Source organism: Manis pentadactyla, chromosome 15 (assembly GCF_030020395.1).
Source record: "Manis pentadactyla isolate mManPen7 chromosome 15, mManPen7.hap1, whole genome shotgun sequence".
Taxonomy (NCBI): domain Eukaryota; kingdom Metazoa; phylum Chordata; class Mammalia; order Pholidota; family Manidae; genus Manis; species Manis pentadactyla.
Genome location: NC_080033.1, coordinates 26,447,572 through 26,472,055, shown reverse-complemented (window position 1 = coordinate 26,472,055; position 24,484 = coordinate 26,447,572).

Sequence of the window (24,484 nt, the reverse complement as noted above, 5' to 3'; positions counted from 1 at the left end):
CCCTCATTGGTGAGGGCCGTCTTCTTAGTCTACTGACTCAAGTGCTAATCTTTCCAGAGATATCTTCACAGACACACCAGAAATAACCTTCTACCAGATATCTGGGCACACCTTAGCCTGGTCAAGTTGACACATAAAATTAACCATTGCACCCTCTGTATGTGAGTAAATAAGAAATAAACCCACCCCATAGAAAGAGTGGCAAGGAATCTTGATCATCAACCTTGACACCAGATAAAGTGAGGAAAAAAATTCTCTCCTGAGAGTTAGAACCACAGGCTGATATTCAGGCAAATTTGGAATCTGAATTCACACTGCCCAGTGTAGTACAGAAGACCTGAAGCATAGAGTTTCATTTAAAGAGAACTCAGGTTGGTAGTGGCCCCATGTAATAGAAGAAGCAAATGCAAATTCATTCTCTTGAAATTAAACTTCAGTCCAGGCCAACCACAAGTGTAAGATGCTGGGAACTTTTAACATCTGACCTAGTAATTCCAGAGATGTTCAAAGGTGGGAAAAAAATGTGTGTACTGTCATTGAAATATAGTCGTAGCTAGGTGTAAAATAATGCTAGCCGCTGTAACAACGTAGTCCCAAGTCTCAATGGATTAACACAACACACAGTCATCTCTTGCTCAGGTAAAGCCCAAGACAGGAGTTCTGAATGGTAGGCACTGCTTACCTTCACTACTGACTCAGAAAGACAGATCATGCATCCTGTGGCCACCCAGCTTCCATGGTTTCCAAGAAGGGGAGCAAGAAGGAGGGAAGTGTCCCACTCACACCTGTCACTTTCACTCCCTATCCACTGAGCAGAATTCAGTCATATGGCCATGCCAAACTGCAAGGGGGTTAGGAAATGTGAGCCAGCATGTGCCTGGGAGGAAGCAGCCAGTCCTGAACAGGCAGTTGACTCCTGCCATCCTGCCTCGTGGGACCATTGAATACTCAGAAAAGAGTCGTTAGCAGCACCAGATTGTAATGGTGCCTGACACCATGTAGGGACATGGTCAGTGACTACTCTAGTTCTGATTAATAACAAGAACATCTTTGATTTATCAAAGCAATGTATTTTTGAAGACAGTTCTCACTTAACAAAAGAAGTCCCCCCCTGGTGCTCCCTAGTGACTTCCCATAGTGGATTTCAAATAGGGATTTGAATTTCAAAAATAAGCAATCTGTTTGCAAGAGCACACATATGGTAGGATGCTAATATTTGTGTTAAAAAAAAAAAAGTGCATTCTTTAAAATCTCTTCCAATTCTGTTTTCCCAGAAAAGTATGATGCTTAAAGGTGTGAGTTCTGGAATTAGCGTCAGCCTGGGTTTGAATCCGGCTCTGCCATTTTATTAACTCTGTGACCTTGAGCTAACCCCTTGGCCTCCCACTAAGCTCTGGTTTCTGTGACTGTGACCTAGTAATGGCATGACTACCTCAGAGATTATTGTGAAAATTACCACAGACAGTGAAAGTGATATGCACAGCACAGGGCAGGGCACACAGGGGGTCTCCAGAAGTGTAGCTATTGTCCTCCTTGTTGTCACTCTCGGAGGACACCAGTTCTTTCAGCCCCATGTTGACTGAGCAGCTGCGGGCTGAAGCCAGGTAGAGTCCTGAGCATCCTCCAGAGCAGTCTCAGGGCTTCAGAGTCAACCTTATACGCTGACTAACTGAGCAATGCTCCAGGTGCTGGAGGCATATTATGCTCTCATTTGGGCATCCTCTCCAACTGGTGGTCGGAACATTTAAATTACCATTTTTAACAATTCTATTAATAGTTTTATTCTGAGAAATAAAGAATGTTAGAAGCCTTAACACAAAATCTCATATCACTCCAATTCCCAGGCACTGGCCACGTCCTTCCAGTTTCTTTGTTTTAACATCTAGCTGAGGCCCACAGAGATGAGCAAATGCCTCAGATTTATAGCCAAATGTAAAAGGCGGCTCCATTCTCTCTTGAGGCAAAACCCACAGCTTAATAGTTGGACAACGATACTTTCCAATAGCATCAAGAACAATTTCTGAGTACTGAAAATTCGATGTTTAGTTATGACTCCTTGAAACGTTTTAGCCACAGCTCCTGGGACAGGAGACAAAACTGTGGCCCTGAGGAACCCTGTAAGGAAAAGTCACTCACAACCAGCAGCTAGCTGCCTGGGAGTCCGTTTGCTGTGTGCACTGTTGCCCTGTCAGGGAGATGGGCCAGCACTCCAGTATCCCTCCATCCTGCCCCTTGGCTCAGGACCCCGGGAGGGGCCAAGCCAGTGCCCGTGCATGTAGCTGCTCCCTGCACGACAGTTGTTAGCTCGCGCTCCCCACCCTGGCCTATAGTCATTCACTCAAACTGTTCCCAGAAAGCCACCCTCTTTCACTCTCAGAGCTTTGTTTGGGGTTTGGAGTAAGGTGCCTGGTCTCACCCCTAGTTCCAGACCCAAGCTCAAACTACCCTCACATTTCCCACCCTGCCATGACAATCAGTCAGAATGGGCACAGGATCCAATTCAAACCCACAGGAGCTAGTCCAGGACCTGGATGGAGAAGCTAGGAGAGACCTTGCTCTGCCCAGCGGGAGGAGGCTGCATCTGTGCTGGCCATCTCTACTCTTCTTCCAGGTCAGAGAGGAGAGGGAGCAGGCAGGAGGGGAGACAGAGAGACCAAGAAGGACTGGGTGCAGATAACAGTGAGCCCCTTATGCGGATGAGCCTGGAGCTGTATAACTTTCCAGTTAAGCGACCTGACATTCCCTTGGAGGCATCAGTGGAGATTTCTGCCCCTTGGACAAGAAGGAAGTCTGTCTGATCAGCTCACAGACTCTCCACTGATGTAATCAGCTCTTATACTTTCAGATGTCCTGAGTCCCCAGTCTATGCAAAACCCTGCCCTCTCACTACTCACATCACCCAAACCAGTTATGGAGCATGTATTGTGAGCCTGGCTTTGTGGGAGGTCAGGGGATGCACAGCACCCATTGCCCCTTTTTCTCTGAGGAAACCCAGTACACTTCCTGAAAGATGCATACAAACAGTACACTGAAGACAGAGCTAGAGCTGTGCACAGAGTACTGCCGGGGCAGAGAAGGCCCTTGTATTCCAGACTGGGGGTCAGGGAAGGCTTCCTGGAGGAAGTGGATATATGGGAGTTGTGTGGAGAGGAGACAGGGAGGTACAAAGTAGGGGCACACAGGTGAGCACAGTCCCACAGAGGCTCCTGGCTGAGCCCCACGCTGGATGCCTCACTCCTGCAGGCCCTCTTGCCCGATTGCCTCCAAGTCTTCTAGAGGCAGCCTGGTCTTCCCAGATATTTTCTCCAAGATCTGTGAGGCTAGGTCCAACGTGCTGTATTTGAGAGATGGAATGGCAACCACACACACAGGAGATGCCCTGTATGGGGACTCTCCTGCTCTTCATGGGCACCAGGTGTGAGAGTTGGGAGTTCAGGCCCCATGAGGGGCCACACTGTCCCCCAGATGCTTCATGACTCTCAGTTGTCTTCCTTTCTTTCAATTTCAGAAATCCAAAATGTATTGAATAATGGAATAAACAGCCATGTGACTGCCATCCATGATTAACAAAAAAAACATGTTCTTGATTTTGCTAAAAATAATTTTTTTGTGAAAGAAATAGAACTTTATAGTTTTCATTAAAATGCCCCCCCTCTACAACCATTCTCTTTATTTTGGAGAGGGTATCTCTCATATTTATTGATCATATGGTTGTTAACAACAATAAAATTCTGTATAGGGGACTCAATGCACAATCATTAATCAACCCCAAGCCTAATTCTCAACAGTCTCCAATCTTCTGAAGCATAATGAACAAGTTTTTACATGGTGAACAAGTTCTTACATAGTGAATAATTTCTTACATGGTGAACAGTGCAAGGGCAGTCATCACAGAACCTTTCGGTTTTTTTTTTTTTTTTTTTTTTAATAATTATTTTTTATTGAAGGGTAGTTGACACACAGTATTACATTACATGAGTTTCAAGTGTACAACACAGTGGTAGAACATTTATATACATAATTCTAGGTTCCAGCTATCACCCTACCAAGCTGTTACAATATCTTGACTATATTCCTTATGCTATACATTACATCCTGGTTACTAATTTATTTTACCATTGGAAGTCTGTCCTTTTTTTTTTTTTTTTTTTGTGAGGGCATCTCTCATATTTATTGATCAAATGGTTGTTAACGACAATAAAATTCTGTATAGGGGAGTCAATGCTCAATGCACAATCATTAATCCACCCCAAGCCTAATTTTCATCAGTCTCCAATCTTCTGAGGCATAACAAACAAGTTTTTACATGTAGAACAAATTTTTACATAATGAATAAGTTACATAGTGAACAGTACAAGGGCAGTCATCACAGAAACTTTCGGTTTTGCTCATGCATTATGAACTATAAACAGTCAGTTCAAATATGAATACTCATTTGGTTTTTATACTTGATTTATATGTGGATACCACATTTCTCTCTTTATTATTATTATTTTTAATAAAATGCTGAAGTGGTAGGTAGATACAAGATAAAGGTAGAAAACATAGTTTAGTGTTGTAAGAGAGCACATGTAGATGATCAGGTGTGTGCCTGTAGACTATGTGTTAATCCAAGCTAGACCAGGGCAATAAAACATCCACGTATGCAGAAGATTTCTCTCAGAACGGGGGGGTGAGGTTCTAAGCCTCACCTCTGTTGATCCCCAATTTCTCACCTGATGGCCCCCCTGCGACTGTGCCTGTCTTAGGTTGTTCCTCCCTTGAGGAATCTTACCCGTCTCTGGCTAACCAGTCATCTTCTGGGGCCATACAGGGAAATGTGAAGTTGGTAAGTGAGAGAGAAGCCTTATTGTTTGAAAAAGTTAGCTTTTTACTTCTTTGCATATTTATGCCCTGTGGCTTCTATGCCCAGCATTTGTCTTGAGGTATCTTTACCACTTGGAAGAATTATGATACTCGGTAAATTTGATATGAGGCACGAATTCTATTTAAGGGTTGTAATTAGGAAGGAAGAAGAAAAGCTATAGAAGTAGCAGGCGGAAGAAAACATGGGAAGATTGATTATTTCTTTGATATATCTTCTTGTAGAGTAACTTCAGCATGTATAGGTTTTAAGCTACTACTTAAATTGCACACACACATTAACATAATAGGAGTATAGTTACATAACCAAGGCATATCTGTAATTATCAGCCATCTGCAGTGAAACCAAGAAAACCAGTTAGGCACCTTAGGCATTTGTGAAAACTTATCTATGATATGGTGGATATTGTCCAACTGAACTTGAACAGTCTGAGAGAAATCAGACAAATTAAAACAACCCATTCCTGGGGACTGTTCACATGCCATATGTTCTTTTAACAATAAATAGTTTGTAGTTGTAAGACTTTGGAGCGCTACAATTTGCACTTCTCCAAATTCTTGGTTGAGTTCCAACAGTATAGATCCAGTCCAATTTTGTTGTTTTACCGTATGCACAGGCCAGCTTAGATATCTCCTTCCTCATTCCCATGGCAAGTCCAGGAACTGGTGGGATGAGTGCATCTACAGCTGTAGCAGTGCGTGGATCTTTGTTGGGGTTTTTTGATGATCATCTTCTGGCATGAGTCTTCCAGAGAGTGCAGATGTTGGAAGTTCTTTTTCATATCGTATCTTAGTTCATTTTCGGGGTAGCCGAATTAGGCTTTGATCCTCTGTGTAAACACAAACAGACCCTTTGCCTACACTTTTATATGCCCTTTATACCCTTGTGTAGAACTCGTTGGAGGTTACCACACAGGAACTGCCCTTTTTTTTTTTTTTTTTTTTTGCTATCACTAATCTACACTTACATGACGAATATTATGTTTACTAGGCTCTCCCCTATACCAGGTCTCCCCTATAAACCCCTTTACAGTCACTGTCCATCAGCATAGCAAAATGTTGTAGAATCACTACTTGCCTTCTCTGTGTTGTACAGCCCTCCCTTTTCTCCTACCCCCCCATGCATGTTAATCTTAATAACCCCCTACTTCTCCCCCCCTTATCCCTCCCTACCCACCCATCCTCCCCAGTCCCTTTCCCTTTGGTACCTGTTAGTCCATTCTTGAGTTCTGTGATTCTGCTGCTGTTTTGTTCCTTCAGTTTTTCCTTTGTTCTTATATTCCACAGATAAGTGAAATCATTTGGTATTTCTCTTTCTCCGCTTGGCTTGTTTCACTGAGCATAATACCCTCCAGCTCCATCCATGTTGCTGCAAATGATTGGATTTGCCCTTTTCTTATAGCTGAGTAGTATTCCATTGTGTATATGTACCACACCTTCTTTATCCATTCATCTATTGATGGACATTTAGGTTGCTTCCAATTCTTGGCTATTGTAAATAGTGCTGCAATAAACATAGGGGTGCATCTGTCTTTCTCAAACTTGATTGCTGCATTCTTAAGGTAAATTCCTAGGAGTGGAATTCCTGGGTCAAATGGTAAGTCTGTTTTGAGCATTTTGATGTACCTCCATACTGCTTTCCACAATGGTTGAACTAACTTACATTCCCACCAGCAGTGTAGGAGGGTTCCCCTTTCTCCACAGCCTCGCCGACATTTGTTGTTGTTTGTCTTTTGGATGGCAGCCATCCTTACTGGTGTGAGGTGATACCTCATTGTAGTTTTAATTTGCATTTTTCTGATAATTAGCGATGTTGAGCATCTTTTCATGTGTCTGTTGGCCATCTGTATTTCTTTTTTGGAGAACTGTCTGTTCAGTTCCTCTGCCCATTTTTTAATTGGGTTATTTGTTTTTTGTTTGTTGAGGCGTGAGAGCTCCTTATATATTCTGGACGTCAAGCCTTTATCGGATGTGTCATTTTCAAATATATTCTCCCATACTGTAGGGATCCTTCTTGTTCTATTGATGGTGTCTTTTGCTGTACAGAAGCTTTTCAGCTTAATATAGTCCCACTTACTCATTTTTGCTGTTGTTTTCCTTGCCCGGGGAGATATGTTCAAGAAGAGGTCACTCATGTTTATGTCTAAGAGGTTTTCGCCTATGTTTTCTTCCAAGAGTTTAATGGTTTCATGGCTTACATTCAGGTCTTTGATCCATTTTGAGTTTACTTTTGTATATGGGGTTAGACAATGGTCCAGTTTCATTCTCCTACATGTAGCTGTCCAGTTTTGCCAGCACCACCTGTTGAAGAGACTGTCATTTCGCCATTGTATGTCCATGGCTCCTTTATCAAATATTAATTGACCATATATGTCTGGGTTAATGTCTGGATTCTCTAGTCTGTTCCATTGGTCTGTGGCTCTGCTCTTGTGCCAGTACCAAATTGTCTTGATTACTATGGCTTTATAGTAGAGCTTGAAGTTGGGGAGTGAGATCCCCCCTACTTTATTCTTCTTTCTCAGGATTGCTTTGGCTATTCGGGGTCTTTGGTGTTTCCATATGAATTTTTGAATTGTTTGTTCCAGTTCATTGAAGAATGTTGCTGGTAGTTTCATAGGGATTGCATCAAATCTGTATATTGCTTTGGGCAGGATGGCCATTTTGACAATATTAATTCTTCCTAGCCACGAGCATGGGATGAGTTTCCATCTGTTAGTGTCCCCTTTAATTTCTCTTAAGAGTGACTTGTAGTTTTCAGAGTATAAGTCTTTCACTTCTTTGGTTAGGTTTATTCCTAGGTATTTTATTTTTTTTGATGCAATTGTGAATGGAGTTGTTTTCCTGATTTCTCTTTCTGTTGGTTCATTGTTAGTATACAGGAAAGCCACAGATTTCTGTGTGTTGATTTTGTATCCTGCAACTTTGCTGTATTCCGATATCAGTTCTAGTAGTTTTGGGGTGGAGTCTTTAGGGTTTTTTATGTACAGTATCATGTCATCTGCAAATAGTGACAGTTTAACTTCTTCTTTACCAATCTGGATTCCTTGTATTTCTTTATTTTGTCTGATTGCCGTGGCTAGGACCTCCAGTACTATGTTAAATAACAGTGGAGAGAGTGGGCATCCCTGTCTAGTTCCCGATCTCAGAGGAAATGCTTTCAGCTTCTCGCTGTTCAATATAATGTTGGCTGTGGGTTTATCATAGATGGCCTTTATTATGTAGAGGTACTTGCCCTCTATTCCCATTTTGCTGAGAGTTTTTAACATGAATGGATGTTGAACTTTGTCAAATGCTTTTTCAGCATCTATGGAGATGATCATGTGGTTTTTGTCTTTCTTTTTGTTGATGTGGTGGATGATGTTGATGGACTTTCGAATGTTGTACCATCCTTGCATCCCTGGGATGAATCCCACTTGGTCATGGTGTATGATCCTTTTGATGTATTTTTGAATTCGGTTTGCTAATATTTTGTTGAGTATTTTTGCATCTACGTTCATCAGGGATATTGGTCTGTAGTTTTCTTTTTTGGTGGGGTCTTTGCCTGGTTTTGGTATTAGGGTGATGTTAGCTTCATAGAATGAGTTTGGGAGTATCCCCTCCTCCTCTATTTTTTGGAAAACTTTAAGGAGAATGGGTATTATGTCTTCCCTGTATGTCTGATAAAATTCCGAGGTAAATCCATCTGGCCCGGGGGTTTTGTTCTTTGGTAGTTTTTTGATTACCTCTTCAATTTCGTTGCTGGTAATTGGTCTGTTTAGATTTTCTGTTTCTTCCTGGGTCAATCTTGGAAGGTTATATTTTTCTAGGAAGTTGTCCATTTCTCCTAGGTTTCCCAGCTTGTTAGCATATAGGTTTTCATAGTATTCTCCAATAATTCTTTGCATTTCTGTGGGGTCCGTCGTGATTTTTCCTTTCTCGTTTCTGATACTGTTGATTTGTGTTGATTCTCTTTTCTTCTTAATAAGTCTGGCTAGAGGCTTATCTATTTTGTTTATTTTCTTGAAGAACCAGCTCTTGGTTTCATTGATTTTTGCTATTGTTTTATTCTTCTCAATTTTATTTATTTCTTCTCTGATCTTTATTATGTCCCTCCTTCTGCTGACCTTAGGCCTCATCTGTTCTTCTTTTTCCAATTTCGATAATTGTGACATTAGACCATTCATTTGGGATTGCTCTTCCTTTTTTAAATTTGCTTGGATTGCTATATACTTTCCTCTTAAGACTGCTTTTGCTGTGTCCCACAGAAGTTGGGGCTTAGTGTTGTTGTTGTCATTTGTTTCCATATATTGCTGGATCTCCATTTTGATTTGGTCATTTATCCATTGATTATTTAGGAGCGTGTTGTTTAGCCTCCATGTGTTTGTGAGCCTCTTTGCTTTCTTTGTACAGTTTATTTCTAGTTTTATGCCTTTGTGGTCTGAAAAGTTGGTTGGTAGGATTTCAATCTTTTGGAATTTTCTGAGGCTCTTTTTGTGGCCTAGTATGTGGTCTATTCTGGAGAATGTTCCATGTGCACTTGAGAAGAATGTATATCCCGCTGCTTTTGGATGTAGAGTTCTATAGATGTCTATTAGGTCCATCTGCTCTACTGTGTTGTTCAGTGCTTCCGTGTCCTTACTTATTTTCTGCCCAGTGGATCTATCCTTTGGGGTGAGTGGTGTGTTGAAGTCTCCTAGAATGAATGCATTGCAGTCTATATCCCCCTTTAGTTCTGTTAGTATTTGTTTCACATATGCTGGTGCTCCTGTGTTGGGTGCATATATATTTAGAATGGTTATATCCTCTTGTTTGACTGAGCCCTTTATCATTATGTAGTGTCCTTCTTTATCTCTTGTTACTTTCTTTGTTTTGAAGTCTATTTTGTCTGATATTAGTACTGCAACCCCTGCTTTCTTCTCACTGTTGTTTGCTTGAAATATGTTTTTCCATCCCTTGACTTTTAGTCTGTACATGTCTTTGGGTTTGAGGTGAGTTTCTTGTAAGCAGCATATAGATGGGTCTTGCTTTTTTATCCATTCTGTTACTCTGTGTCTTTTGATTGGTGCATTCAACCCATTAACATTTAGGGTGACTATTGAAAGATATGTACTTATTGCCATTGCAGGCTTTAAATTCGTGGTTACCAAAGGTTCAAGGTTAGCCTCTTTAGTATCTTACTGCCTAACTTAGCTCGCTTATTGAGCTGTTATATACACTATCTGGAGATTCTTTTCTTCTCTCCCTTCTTGTTCCTCCTCCTCGATTCTTCATATGTTGGGTGTTTTGTGCTGTGCTCTTTCTAGGAGTGCTCCCATCTAGAGCAGTCCCTGTAAGATGTTCTGTAGAGGTGGTTTGTGGAAAGCAAATTCCCTCAGCTTTTGTTTGTCTGGGAATTGTTTAATCCCACCGTCATATTTGAATGATAGTCGTGCTGGATACAGTATCCTTGGTTCAAGGCCCTTCTGTTTCATTGTATTAAATATATCATGCCATTCTCTTCTGGCCTGTAGGGTTTCTGTTGAGAAATCTGACGTTAGCCTGATGGGTTTCCCTTTATAGGTGACCTTTTTCTCTCTAGCCGCCTTTAACACTCTTTCCTTGTCCTTGATCTTTGCCATTTTAATTATTATGTGTCTTGGTGTTGCCCTTCTTGGATCCTTTCTGTTGGGGGTTCTGTGTATTTCCGTGGTCTGTTTGATTACTTCCTCCCCCAGTGTGGGGAAGTTTTCAGCAATTATTTCTTCTAAGATACTTTCCATCTCTTTGCCTCTCTCTTCTTCTTCTGGGACCCCTATAATACGGATATTGCTCCTTTTAGATTGGTCACACAGTTCTCTTAATATTGTTTCATTCCTGGAGATCCTTTTGTCTCTCTCTATGTCAGCTTCTATGCGTTCCTGTTCTCTGATTTCAATTCCATCAATGGCCTCTTGCATTCTATCCATTCTGCTTATAAACCCTTCCAGAGTTTGTTTCATTTCTGCGATCTCCTTTCTGGCATCTGTGATCTCTTTCCGGACTTCATCCCATTTCTCTTGCGTATTTCTCTGCATCTCTGTCAGCATGTTTATGATTCTTATTTTGAATTCTTTGTCAGGAAGACTGGTTAAGTCTGTCTCCTTCTCTGGTGTTGTCTCTGTGATCTTTGTCTGCCTGTAGCTTTGCCTTTTCATGGTGATAGGAATAGTCTGCAGAACTGGGACGAGTGACGGCTGGAAGGACTTCCTTTCTTGTTGGTTTGTGGCCCTCCTCTCCTGGGAGAACAGCGGCCTCTAGTGGCTTGTGCTGCGCAGCTGCGCGCAGACAGGGTTTCTGCTTCCTGCCCGGCTGCTATGGAGTTAATCTCCGCTGTTGCTGTGGGCGTGGCCTGGCTCGGGCAGCTACTCCAAAATGGTGGAGTCGCGTTGGAGCAGGAGCTGCTGGGAGGCTATTTATCTCCGTAAGGGGCCTCCCTGCTCCCTGCAGCCCAGGGGTTAGGGTGCCCAGAGACCCCGGATTCCCTACCTCTGGATTAAGTGACCCGCCCTGCCCCTTTAAGACTTCCAAAAAGCACCCGCCAAAACAAAACAATGACCACAAAAAAAAACAAGAAAAAAAAAATTTTTTTAATTAAAAAAAAAAATTTTTAATTAAAAAAAAAAAAAGGTGGTCTTTCGTTTTTCTTTATTCTCCGGTGCCAGCCTCAGGCCTCTGCTCACCGGTCTTTCTGCCCTGTTTCCCTAATATTGGGGTCCCTGTCCCTTTAAGACTTCCAAAAAGCGCTCGCCAAAACAAAGCAGCAAAAAAGCAAAAAAAAAAAAAATGGTCGCGCGCTTTTCTTATGTCCTCTGTCGCCCAGCCTCCAGTGCCTGCTCACTGTTGTTGCTGCCCTGTTTTCCCAGTATTGAGGGCCCTGCGCTCTGGCCCGGATGGCTGGGGCTGGGTGTTCGGCAGCCCTGGGCTCCGTCTCCCTCCCGCTCTGCCTGCTCTTCTCCCGCCGGGAGCTGGGGGGAGGGGCGCTCGGCTCCCGCGGGGCCGGGGCTTGTATCTTACCCCCTTCGCGAGACGCTGGGTTCTCTCAGGTGTGGATGTGGTCTGGATGTTGTCCTGTGTCCTCTGGTCTTTATTCTAGGAAGGGTTGTCTTTGTTATATTTTCATAGATATATGTTGTTTTGGGAGGAGATTTCCGCTGCTCTACTCACGCCGCCATCTTCCGCCCCCCGAAACTTTCGGTTTTGATCATGCATCATGAACTATAAGCAATCAGGTCAATTATGATTATTCGTTTGATTTTTATACTTGATTTATATGTGAATCCCACATTTCTCCCTTATTATTATTATTATTTTTTTTAAATAAAATGCTGAAGTGGTAGGTAGATGCAAGATAAAGTTAGAAAACATAGTTTAGTGCTGTAAGAGGGCAAATGTAGATGATCAGATGTGTGCCTATAGACTAAGTATTAATCCAAGCTAGACAAGGGCAACAAAACATCCACGGATGCAGAAGATTTCTCTCAAAACAGGGGGAGTGAGGTTCTAAGCCTCACCTCTGTTGATTCCCAATTTCTCACCTGATGGCCCCCCTGTGACTGTGCCTGTCTTAGGTTGTTCCTCCCTTGAGGAATCTTACCCGTCTCTGGCTAATCAGTCATCTTCCAAGGCCATACAGAGAAATGTAAAGTTGGCAAGTGAGAGAGAAGCAATATTGTTTGAAAAGGTTAGCTTTTTACTTCTTTGCATATTTATGCCCTGTGGCTTCTATGCCCAGCATTTGTCTTGAGGTATCTTTACCACTTGGAAGAATTATGATACTCGGTAATTTTGAAATGAGGCACGAATTCTACTTAGGGGTTGTAATTATGAAGGAAGAAGAGAAGCTATAGAAGTAGCAGATGGAAGAAAACATGGGAAGATTGGTTATTTCTTTGACATATCTTCTTGTAGTGTAACATAAGCGTGTATAGGTTTTAAATTACTAATTAAATTGCGTGCACACATTAACATAATAGGAATACAACTACATAACCAAAGCAGACCTAAAATTACCAGCCATTTCCAGTGATACCAAGAAAACCAGTTAGGCACCCTAGGCATTTGTGAAAGTTTATCAATGATATGATGGATATTGTCTAACTGAATTTGAATATTTTGAGAAAAATCAGACAAATTAAAACAACACATTCCTGGGAACTGTTCACATCCCATATGTTCTTTTAACAGTAGATAGTCTATAATCGCAAGATTTTGGAGTGCTGCAAATTGCACTTCTCCTAATTCTTGGTTGAGTTCCAACAGTATAGATCCAGTCAAACTTGTTGTTTTTCTGTATGCACAGGCCAGCTTAGATATCTCCTTCTTCATTCCAATGGCAAGTCCAGGAACCGGTGGTATGAATGCAGCTACAACTGCAACAGCACCAGGATCTTTGTTGAAGTTTTTTGATGATCATCTTCTGAAATGACTCTTCCAGAGAATGTTGATGTTGGAAGTTCTTCTTCATATCGTATCTTAATTCGTTTTCTGGGTAGCCAAATTAGGCTTCGATCCTCTGTATAAACACAAACAAACCCCCTGCCCACACTTTGATATGCCCTTTATACCATTGTGAAGAACCTATTGGAGATCACCACACAGGGACTGCCTTTTTTTCTTTTCTTTTTCTTTTTTAAGAGAAATGAATATTATCAGAAAAATGTACTTCCGTAGCTGATCATCTGACACCCTTTAAATGATCAAAATTTGGGATATTTAAAACATGCATTAATCAATAATTCGCAGTTAGTTTTATCCTATCAGGGAATAATCCCCCTTTTCTTTCTTTTTTTTTATCATTAATCTACAATTACATGAAGAACATCATGTTTACTAGGCTCTCCCCTATACCAGGTTCCCCCCACAAATCCCCTTACAGTCACTATCCATCAGCATAGCAAAATGTTGTATAATCACTACTTGTCTTCTCTGTGTTGTACAGCCCTCCCCTTTCTCCCACCCCCATCATGCTACAACCATTCTTATATTTTTGTAACTATTTTAATTTTATTTTGATGAAGAGAGCCAGAGATACCTTGTCCTAATTTTAAAGGGATGGATGATAGGTAAATAGATATAGATACACAACAAATACATTGCCTTGTGAGCTTTGAATTTACATAAATGCTATCACAGCTTATTTCTCAACTTGCTTCTTCTGTCAGCATTAGTTTTTCAAAATAGATTCATGCTGCCATAACTGCTATATAGTAGCCCAATGCTTGAACATACCATAATTTGTGAGTCTATTCTTGTATTCAGGGCCCTTAGGTGGTTGCTTATTTTTCACTGTCACAGACAGTGCTACAAGGAATGCACATGTTTGGGAGATGCTCTGGGACATAGAATGAGAAGCAAACGTGTGGGTCTCAGGAGATGTGCATTTTCCATTTTATCCCATGTTGCCAGAGCATAGCTGAGAGTGGCCACACCCACCCTCCCTCTCACCGGCTGTGTGAATTCTCCTGCTTCTCCACAATTGAGATGAACATCATACTTTCTGAGTTTTGCCAGTTGGATGGATGTGAAGCTATATATAACCTTTTTATTTTACTTTGTATTCCTCTTAGTAGTAATGTGGATAAGCAGTTTTCATTTATCTTTGGCCATTGATAGTTTTTCTTCATGAAACTCTTGGTGTTAACCTTTCCCCACTTTTCTTTTGGGTTAATTATTCTTTGCCAAGAAAATTCACATGCAGGACTTGAGGTTTACTGGACACTCTCCCTTTCCTGCATAGCAATTGTCTTCTTCAGTTGTGGCCATAAGTTTGGTTAGTGGTGTGCCTTGCCAAAGAAATTGTGTGCATGTGTCATGAGTGTGCACCTGTGTGTGGCAGTAATAGTTAAAATAGCTATCACATAACAACATTTCCCTTACTATTTGTGCCTTTTGTGCCTTGTCTACAGTCTTTCTCTCCTCTGATATGAATAACACTCAGCTCTCTGTTAACTTCTCAAGGTTATAAAGTTCACATTTGGATCTTTAATCCATATAGAATTTGTTTTTGGAATGAAGAATCTAATTTTAATTTCCTTCCTCTAGGAGAGCTAACATCTGAGCACCATCTATTAGAAAGTCCCCTGTTCCCTCTGATCTGTCATACCATCTCCGTGATTCACCAAGTTCTCGGAAATGCTCTGGTCTGTTTCTAGGCCAGTGATTGGCAAACTGTTTCTAAAAAGAGCCAATTAGTAAATATTTTAGGTTTTGCTAGCCAGATGGCCTCAGTCACAAAGACTCCACTCTGCCACAGGATGCAAGCAGCTGCAAACAGCACAGAAGTGAGTGAGTGTGGCTGCTCCTCTGTTATACTAATATACTTACCTTTGCAGCAATACCACACTTTTAACACTTACTGTAACTTCATAATATGTTTTGATGTCTAACAGAAAAAGTACTACTCATTTTTTCTTTGTTCTTTGAATTATCATGATTATTCTTCGGTTTAAATTCTTCCAAATTAGAAGTGATTTTAACAAATTTCATAAATTTCTGTACTGAATTTTTTTGGAATTGCATTGAATTTCTAGGTTAATCAGGGCAATTCCATCTTTAAAAAACATGTTCATGCATTCAAGAAATATTTGATTGGTGAATACTGGGGACACAGAGCATTCCTCCATCTGGGATGCCTTATTCATGTGGTGTCACACATTCCACCATGACCTGAGCCAGAAAGCTCAAAGTTTTACCCTCCACCATTGCCTCTCCATCACTTAACCAGTCACGGGTAAGATCACCGCTTCTCTTCTCCCTAACATGCTCTCAGCCTCCCCCTTAAATAACTGTCATCATGTCTGATGCCAGAGGGTCCCTCCTCTGGGCCTCCTCTGTCCAGTTCATCTCCACTGCACATCTCAGAGATCTCTCTTGTCACCCACATGCCCTTTGCCACCACGAAGTTCACCATTCTTAGAAGAGCTTGCAGGACACTCTTCATCTGGTTCCTATTTAACTTCCATCCACCCAACTCCACCCACCACCCCAAGTGGGACCTGATGCCCCAGCCATGAAAACACCAGAAGCCCGACCAATACCCCACCTTATCTCACTCCTCAGTGTTGTGCCCAGCTGGAACCCCTCCTCCATTTTTACCCAGCCAATTCCTCTTCAAGAGCCACCTCTGGTACCTCCTTTATGAACCTGACACCCCTCACCTTACACCATCCCTATGCTTCCACCGCCCCAGGTGCTCACCCCAGTCACTGTACATGTTGCCCAGGAGAGGGTGAGCTCCATGACAGCTGGCACCTTATCTGATTTGTTCACAGGAGAACCCACAGCATGTACTCCAGGACCCCAGGAGGCACTAATTAGTGATAGGCATTAATTAGCACTGGTTGCATAAGTAAACAGATGTAGTGAGCAGTCAGAACACAGACAAGGCACAGAAAGGCAGGTGTCAGGTACATATAGGTCATCCTCCCAGGGATGAGGCTGAGGGAGGAAGCAGTCCCACTGGCTCTGCAATCTGCTGACCTCTCCCTCCTGCCCCCAGTGAGCTCAGCAGCAGCTGAGGTCCGCCAATGGAAAAGAAGTCATGCATAAAAATGCAAATGCAGGCTCCATCCCTCCCTCCGCACTTTTCACAGTGCTCATATATCCCTCTCAGACAGATAAAAAGGAAAATGTGCCAGTAAGGACAGAGTCCCTCTGGGTAAGAAAGCAATAGCATTGTGACAAATGTCATGTGGGTTTAAGCAAAGTCCCCCATGGTTACAAACCCACAGGGAAATAAGGCTGACAAATGCAGTGCTTACTCCCTGCACCCTCTTCCTTTGAAATAACTTTGGTTCTGAAAAGGGAGGAAGAAGGAAATAACTCAAAGGTTTTAAAAGCAAAGTTTCTGTCTGCAAACCAAATAGGCTGAATTTTTATAAGCTCTTTTCAAAAAGCATGAAAAATCCAGTTGTTAGAAGAGCCTCTGCAGCATGGAGAGCCTGGGAGAGGTATGAAGGGACTGCCCAAAATCTAACTCTCCCCCAGAGTGGGGTCTGCCCCACCCTGCCCAATCCCTTGTCCAGAGCTTCTGTGCCCACGAGAGAGGACTCCTGTCACAGGGCTAAAATTCTGTACCAGGGCCTGTGGCGGGCACTTGGGGAGGTCAGAGAGCACCCCACCACCATTTTGGGGAAGCTCCTGCCTATTAAATGTGCCCATTGTGGCAACTGCCTCCACTGAGCCCACACTGTGTGCCAGGCACTGCTCTCAACCTTTGCATACATTTCTTCATTCAACCCTCACAGTAACCTTATGAGGAAGACATTGCCCCATTTTACAGATGAGGAACCTGAGGCAGACAGATTAAGATGTGTTAAAAATAAGAAAAAATGCCCCAAATCGAGTCGCTTATGCTAAGTCCCATGTCACCAAACTGAGACTTGACTTATAGTTTCAGCTCTCCCAGAAGGGGAATCTTAAGCCAGTCAGTTGGGAATCATCTGATCATCACTAGCTGCCCGATTGACCCCTGACATCCCCTAATGGACAGTGACCTTGCAATAACCACCCTGCTTTTTGCCAGAATAACTTCCCGTCCCCGCTCCCTTCTGGCTCTAAAAGTCTTTCAGTTTGTACACCTCCTCCGAGCTCTTCTATGTGCTAGATTGGATGTTGCTCAGCTCTAACCAATTTTTGTTCAAACGCTTAAGCATTTTAATTATGCCTCATTTCATCTTTTAACAGGTGGCACAACTTAAAAGTAGATGATTTGAACTCAGGAAGTCTGTCTCCAAATTCCACTGCAACAGATGCTGTGGGTCCCACCAACTCCTCACCTTGACATGGTCCCCTGCTGATGGCTATTGTGAGTGTGAGCTGCCAATGGCTCACAGCCACCCCTTTTCCAGAGAACCCACCTTGCCCAGAGATGCCTGGGAGAAGATGGGCCACTGCCCTGGATGGTTTGCAATAAATATGGGAGGCCATAAGAGCCCAGACTCCTTGCCTCAAGGGGCAGAAAACCCTAAAAATGCCATGCACACTTCTGCGCTTCCTGTGAGATCAGGCCAAGACTTCAACAAACCCACACCTTAGCCTGGCTTTCCCGCTGCCCTGTTCTGCTTCCTTCACTCCCCACAGGTTTCTTCTAAAAGCAGCTCTTTGATAACACCCCTGCATAAGAATGTCTATCTCGGGCTCTGCTTCCACAGGACAGATCATACTCCTCATAATTAATCACACATCCTTACAGATAAACACTGAGTGCTCAGTGACTGTTTAACAAAATATTCCCCCCAGTGGTGAGAGCCCCTTCATTCTCACTGCTCCACTGGTCAGCAGTCTGCAGTCCAGCTCCGCTCAGCTCAGCTCTCCTACGTGCATGAATACAAGAGCCACAGAGCATGCCTGCAGCATCTTCTTATGTCCCTCTAGTAACTTATGTAGAAGTTGGGAATGAGAGGCAGGAAGGAAAACAGAAATTGAGGATTTTACTTTTCTTCCTTACAAATCCTTCAGAATTATAGATAGGTTTGTGCTTCTAAGAGCTACACATCTGTAATAGTTCTCTCATCATCACCCCTTTACCCCTGGTGAGTGACCCCCACCCCAATAGAGACCTTTCCCTTAGGAGCATCCCATGCTACAGGTGAGGGTTTGCAGCAGGCAGGGGACAGGGAGCAGTGAGGAACTGTGCTGGCTGGGCTTCAAAACAGATGTCAGAAACCCTGCAGCTCTTTCCTTTTTGATCAAGTCTGTGCACAGAAATGAGAGGGGGGAAAGACTCGAAAGACTCAGGCCAACCCCTACCTATTGCCCTAATAAGTCTTATTTCCTGGCAAAGACAATGTAATTTCCCATGTGGCACCTATGGATCGGAAAATGAATGTCGTCTCCCAACTGCCAGGAGTGAGGCATCTAAGAACAGGGCTCCAAAATTTGGCCAACATTTGCATGAGAACAGTCCCCAGTGGGGAGTATTGTGAAATGCTGTAAGTGGGCAGAGAAGTCTGTTTTGGGAAATTAATCGTCCTTATCAGAAGAATGTGAGGGGCTTACCTTCCAGAGCTAAGGGCCCTGGCCACAGTTCTGCTCAAAGCTAGTGCCACAGCTGCACTGTCCCCATGCCCTCCTGGAAATAGAGCTGTTCTCCTAGAAAGACATATGGTCAGTGAGCATACAGCAACTGGAGTCTCCCTCCACCATCCACAGAGACCTCAGATTCCAACATAGCAAGAGAACCTTTGGAGAGACTTAGCCTGGGTAACAGCCTGGGGCTCACGACCCAGTGAGAGACCAAGTTCAGACCCAGGTGTGTGGGGGATCCTTGGGTGATCACATCCTCTTCCGAGTCTTTCAGGTGTGGTACCTACAGTGAAAACTAGAGCAGCACCAGGACACTTCTGTAGCATCTGAAACAAACCAATCTCAATACAGTTTACCCAAAAGAAAAGGGTGTGGGGCTATCAGCAAGGAAACTGAGAAGTCCAGGTGCACAGCAAGCGTCCAGGGGCTCAAGCACTGTCATGGAGCTCAGTCGGCCTCCGTCTCTGCTCCGCTGTTTCCCCCATGGATTTCTTCTCTGGTAGTGTTCTTACCTGGAGGGAGAGCAGTGCGGGCTCGTGCCTTGCCAACAGAAAGAGGCCCTCCCTTCCAGGCACATTGGTCCCATTTGAACCACATAACCATCCTCAACTCATTCACTGCATCCAGAGGAATTTGGCCTCCAGGTGGCTAGACTGGAGTCAAGGCAGAGAAGGATGTTAAAGAAAAAAATGGCACTTGTTATTTCTTTCAGGACCATAGCAATATGTGTAGGGACCACTGCAGTGGGGTTTTTCAGTTAGGGAGAGAGGCTGGGTTCAACTCCAAATACAATACAAGGAAAGGTAGAAATTTATAGCCAGGGAACAGCTGAAGGGCAGTGGATGGAAAATTACTAAGAGGACACTTAAGGAGCAAGGAGGATTCTGGCTAAATCGACCTAACAGATTTCTTGCTGAGGCAGGCCAGGGTGATCAGACATCACCTGTGAGAACAATCTCCTGGGAGGATGAGGAACTCAATTAAATATCAAGAGTAGAAGATTCTGGCTAAACAAACAACTGGATTATTGCCACAGTTGAATAATACAAAGATGACCATAGAAGCCCAAAAGTCAGAGCCTTGTTGAGAGGAGTAGTCAGAGGAAACTGAGTAGTTCAGTCAAGGACAGACTCTCTGCCAGGGGGTCAGTCTCCACCCCAACCACCTGGCCTGACAGTGAGGGAGTCACCAAAAGGAAGAGTGGTTGCTGAGCAGGTAGGAAAATAAGATGCCTTCTGCTGGGCACATAGTGGGAGGCTGCTCAAAGGTTGCCTAAAGAGGCAGAAATGGAAACTGAGAGCATCCCAGACTATCTCTGCCAACTTCCATCTGGCCAGGGGATAGCCTTGTTCTAAAGTCATGTCTGAAATCACCCACTATTCCAACTGCCAAGCCACATGCTTCCTTGATGGCAGAACTGATTGAACATCCTTATATCTGTTGATATGTGCACAGGGAAACTTTATACTCAATTCAACTGGATTTCTCTTAACTTAACAACTGTGTCTGCAGAACCACTATGATGAGGCACAAGCAGAGGACGTGGGGCAGCTTTGAAGAGGCTGACGGCTGAGTGTTGGGCCCAACCCAGGAGCAGAATGGAGGCTAGGAGTACATGGTCATAGCTAGAGGAGGCATGAGCTGTTCCGGGGAGTCAGAGACCCAGACAGGAAGGGCACAGGTGAGCTGCAACTCTGCCTGGAAGGGTGAGGTCATTTTGAAGAGTCTAGATGCCCAGCTGGGGAGGCTGACTTGCTTCTGTAAGCATGGGGAACTTAAAGGTTGTTGAGTAAGGGAAGGGTTTGATCAGAACTCTGCTTTAGGAGCATGGCTTTGACACTGAGTTATAGAATGGAGTTGTGTGAATGTGGGGTAGGGTGTATGTGTGTTTTGTGGAATGGAGGGAGCTCTAGGAGAAAGAACTAGGAAGCAACAAGTGCTATCTGGAAGCTGTTCCAATGTCCAGAAGAAAATAGTCCATTTTAGAGCATTTGGGGTGGTAAGGGAGGGAACTGGAAATCAGCATGCCTCAGCATTCCAGAAATGCTTGCATATCTATTCTTATCCCCAGTGATGCAAAAGCCTTGGGAGGAGAGAAGAATGAATAGTAGAATTCCCATTTTACACGCAAAAAATTGAGACCAAGAGGGTAAGAGCAACATGTATCAGCAAAGGACAGAACTAGGACACATCCAGGCTACCACTCTCCTACCACTCCTTGTGCAGGTGGCACCTGAACCCCAATATCTCACTCATGTTCCCGCAGGAAGGCGTGGGGAGCCCACCTCAAAAGTCCTGAAGACCTACCAAATAAAGCAATCTGTGCTGCTAATACCAATATAAAGTACTGATTACCTCACTGCAGGAGTCCTGAGACTTGTCTCTGGGCTGTTGAGAATGGCAGCAGCAGCTACTAAATTGTATTTATGGGAGGCTTTTTACCTGAAGAGGTCATAATTCACTCTTGATCAATAATTGATAATCTACCTGTTTTGCACATTGCAAATCCTCCAGATCTGTCTACACAAAGGACAGAAAGAGGAAGACAGTCTGTTTATTGGGAAAAGATGACAGAATAACAAGCTAATACAACCACTTAGACTGGTGATTAGATAAATTTTGAGTTTTTTAAAAATTTAAGTGAAGTATTTTGAGTGATACACTGAGTCAATTAAATTGAAAAAGCTAAGGATCTTGGTTTGAAAGGATCAGGTCAGAAGAGGATATGGTATTTGTTGAGCACTACTATGTGCCTGGCACTGTACATCACTCCCTCATTTACCCTTGAGGCCTTGCAAAAGACTCATTCCCATTTCCAAGGAGAAGCTTGCAGCTCAGTGAGGTTAGGTAGCTAAGCTCATGGTTGGTGGTGTAGCTGAAAACTAAAAACACTGCTCCCAGTAAGAAGGAAGTGGAGTCCAAAGGCAACTGGGCTTGGAAAACTGAGTCTTGCTCTGGGACAAGGCTGGGTTGTGGCAGGAACTACAGTGGAACTCCTAGGAGGTTGGCCTGGGACCCTGATGGCAGAGGCTATCTCCCCACAATTCGCTGATGGAGTTGTAGTCCTTGGTTTGGGGTCTGACTCCCAGAATGAATTAGATAGTCAGACATCCAAAGCTACCACTGATTTCCTCAGGCCACTGCCCCTCTTACCAGCCCCCAGGGGCCTCCCAGCATCCTCAGGAGGATGTCACTGAGTACCCCAAAGCTTCTTTGCCAGTCTCCAAGAACTTCCATGCATGGATTCACAGCCTGGCCAAATCCCTTCCCAACAAACCCTGCCTGGTCACTAGGCCTCAGTCTTCCCCACATTCTCTTTTCGGTCTCCTCCCAGCGACCATGCTCCCCATTCCCAAGGCAACCTTCAGAGCACCACATTTGGGGAGCTTCTCCTGGACACTTCAACCCTAGATCTGAGCTCTAGCTCCAGCTGTCTTGGGACCCTGCCTGGCAAGGTAGAGTAGGGAAGTCTGGAGGGGCCACTTTGTGCTAAGGAGGCCTGCATCCTGGTCCCGATGAATGGGGGGCCCAGGCAGCAGCTCACAGCAGATCTAACAAAGGCACCTGTCTTCAGAGTGATGACTTCTCTCATGAGCCATGTAGATGTGGTGCATTCCCCAGATGAGGCTTCATCCCTGCTTCACTCTTAGTCACCACAGGTAGACTCTCAGTCCTCTGGGATAGGATGATGAGACAAAGGTAGAACCTGGGATCTCTTAGAAATCAGGATTTTAACTCACCAAGATGAAGCTTTGATCTCAGCTGATAACCCTTGGAGGAACAGCATTCTAACAGGCGTTGGAAGGCCACTATAATTAGAGTGTGCCAGGACTCTGGACCTTAACATCATTAGAATTAGATGAAGGAGAACAGTTTTTCATTAATGTCTCATTGCTTTTTGCTGATTTCATGAAAATTATTTTCCTGCTACCACTTAGCAGGCAACTACTCTGACAGTGACTAGAACTGACCTATTGGCCTTCCTAGAAAATGTCTTTACTTGGGTCTCTCTCTAAATAATCAATTGTATGTGGTATTGGTCATCAAGAAATCCCACGGTATTGTGCAATTAGCAAACAGTTAAACGTGACATATCGTGTTTCAATAGTCCCTGCTGGAGTGACACATGTCTGCAGTAAATATAGGGAAATTACTCCCAGAGAGCAGCCACGGCTGGCCCAGTGCAGCCCTAGAGGTCAGAGCAGAGGCCACAGGGCCTCAAGCCACACCCTTCTGCTCCAGTTCCCAGGGAGCACTCTGCCCCCTCAGGGAGGCTTGGCAACCAGGAAAGCACCGTTCGTCCCAAACAGTCTCAATGCAGTTGGAAAGACTCCTTCCTGCAGAAGGCTAGGGGTGGGGGTGGCCACAGATGTTCATCCAAATGGCCTTTGTCTCTGGTCTGTGCCCACTTTCCTGTGACAGCAGTATAATAGCTGCGAGGTGACACTGTCAATGCTTTATCTAGTTAATTAACTACATATACACCATCTGTAGCCTCAAAGCAAGTAGATTTCAGAGTGAAAAGTGACAATTTTCCTTTATTTATGTGTCCAAACTACTTTCTTTAGCAGCTCTTGACTCTCCTTCTCATTCTCTAAGGTAAGTAAATGTGTGGCTCCACTGAAAGGCTCAGAATGACAGGGACATGTAACCACTAATTTAGATAAATGATAGAGTTCCCGGATCCTGGGAGGCACGCTGCTCAGCACCTTGCCAGGGCCTAAGGAACTCAGGGGAGGCGGAGGGAGGGGCACCTGCTATTTTTTGTATAGGACAAATTAAGTGTGTTTATATGTTGCACACTCCCCAGAGCCTGTTTAATGTTCAGATGTTCAGCAGATATGTCTTACAGGAAGGAACTGAGGGGCCCAAAGGCTCCATCATGGGAAATGTGATGGTCACCTTTTTTGTCACTTCCTCTCACATCCTACCTCCTCTCTCTGCTCTGTTCCTTGCCCCACGAGGCTGACCTTGCTGGTTGGTCTTGTATTACAGAACCACAGGAAACACTGGGCATCAGTCCCAACTCCCCTCTCATGCAGATGGGAAGAGCCAGGCCCTAGGCAAAGAAAGGAGTCCAGGAAGGGGGTAGGAGGAAGATTCTGGATTAAGGCTAAGATCACTGTATGGTAGAAGGAAGACCACCCCCACCTCTCTCATTACCTCTGCCTTCAGCATCTCCTTGCCAAAGAGGTATCACCTCTTGCAGGGTTGTCTGCAGCTTTGAAGATTTTTTTCTTTTTTTTAAAGAAAATTAATAATTATTATTACTTCGTCAAGGATTTACTTTTTCTCAGCTTTATTGAGATATAATTGATATATAACATTGCATAAGTTTAAGGTATACAACCTGTTGATTTGATACACATATACTGAAAAATGACTACCACCACGGCTAGCTAACACCTTCACCCCATCATATAATTACCATTTCTTTTCTGTGGTAACAACATTTAAGATCTACTCTCTTAGTAACTTTCAGGTATACAATATAGTATTATTGCATAAATCACCATGCTGTACAGTAGATTCCCAGAATTTGTCTTAAAACTGGAAGTACGTTCTCGTTGACCAACATCTCACTGTTGCAACTTGCCAA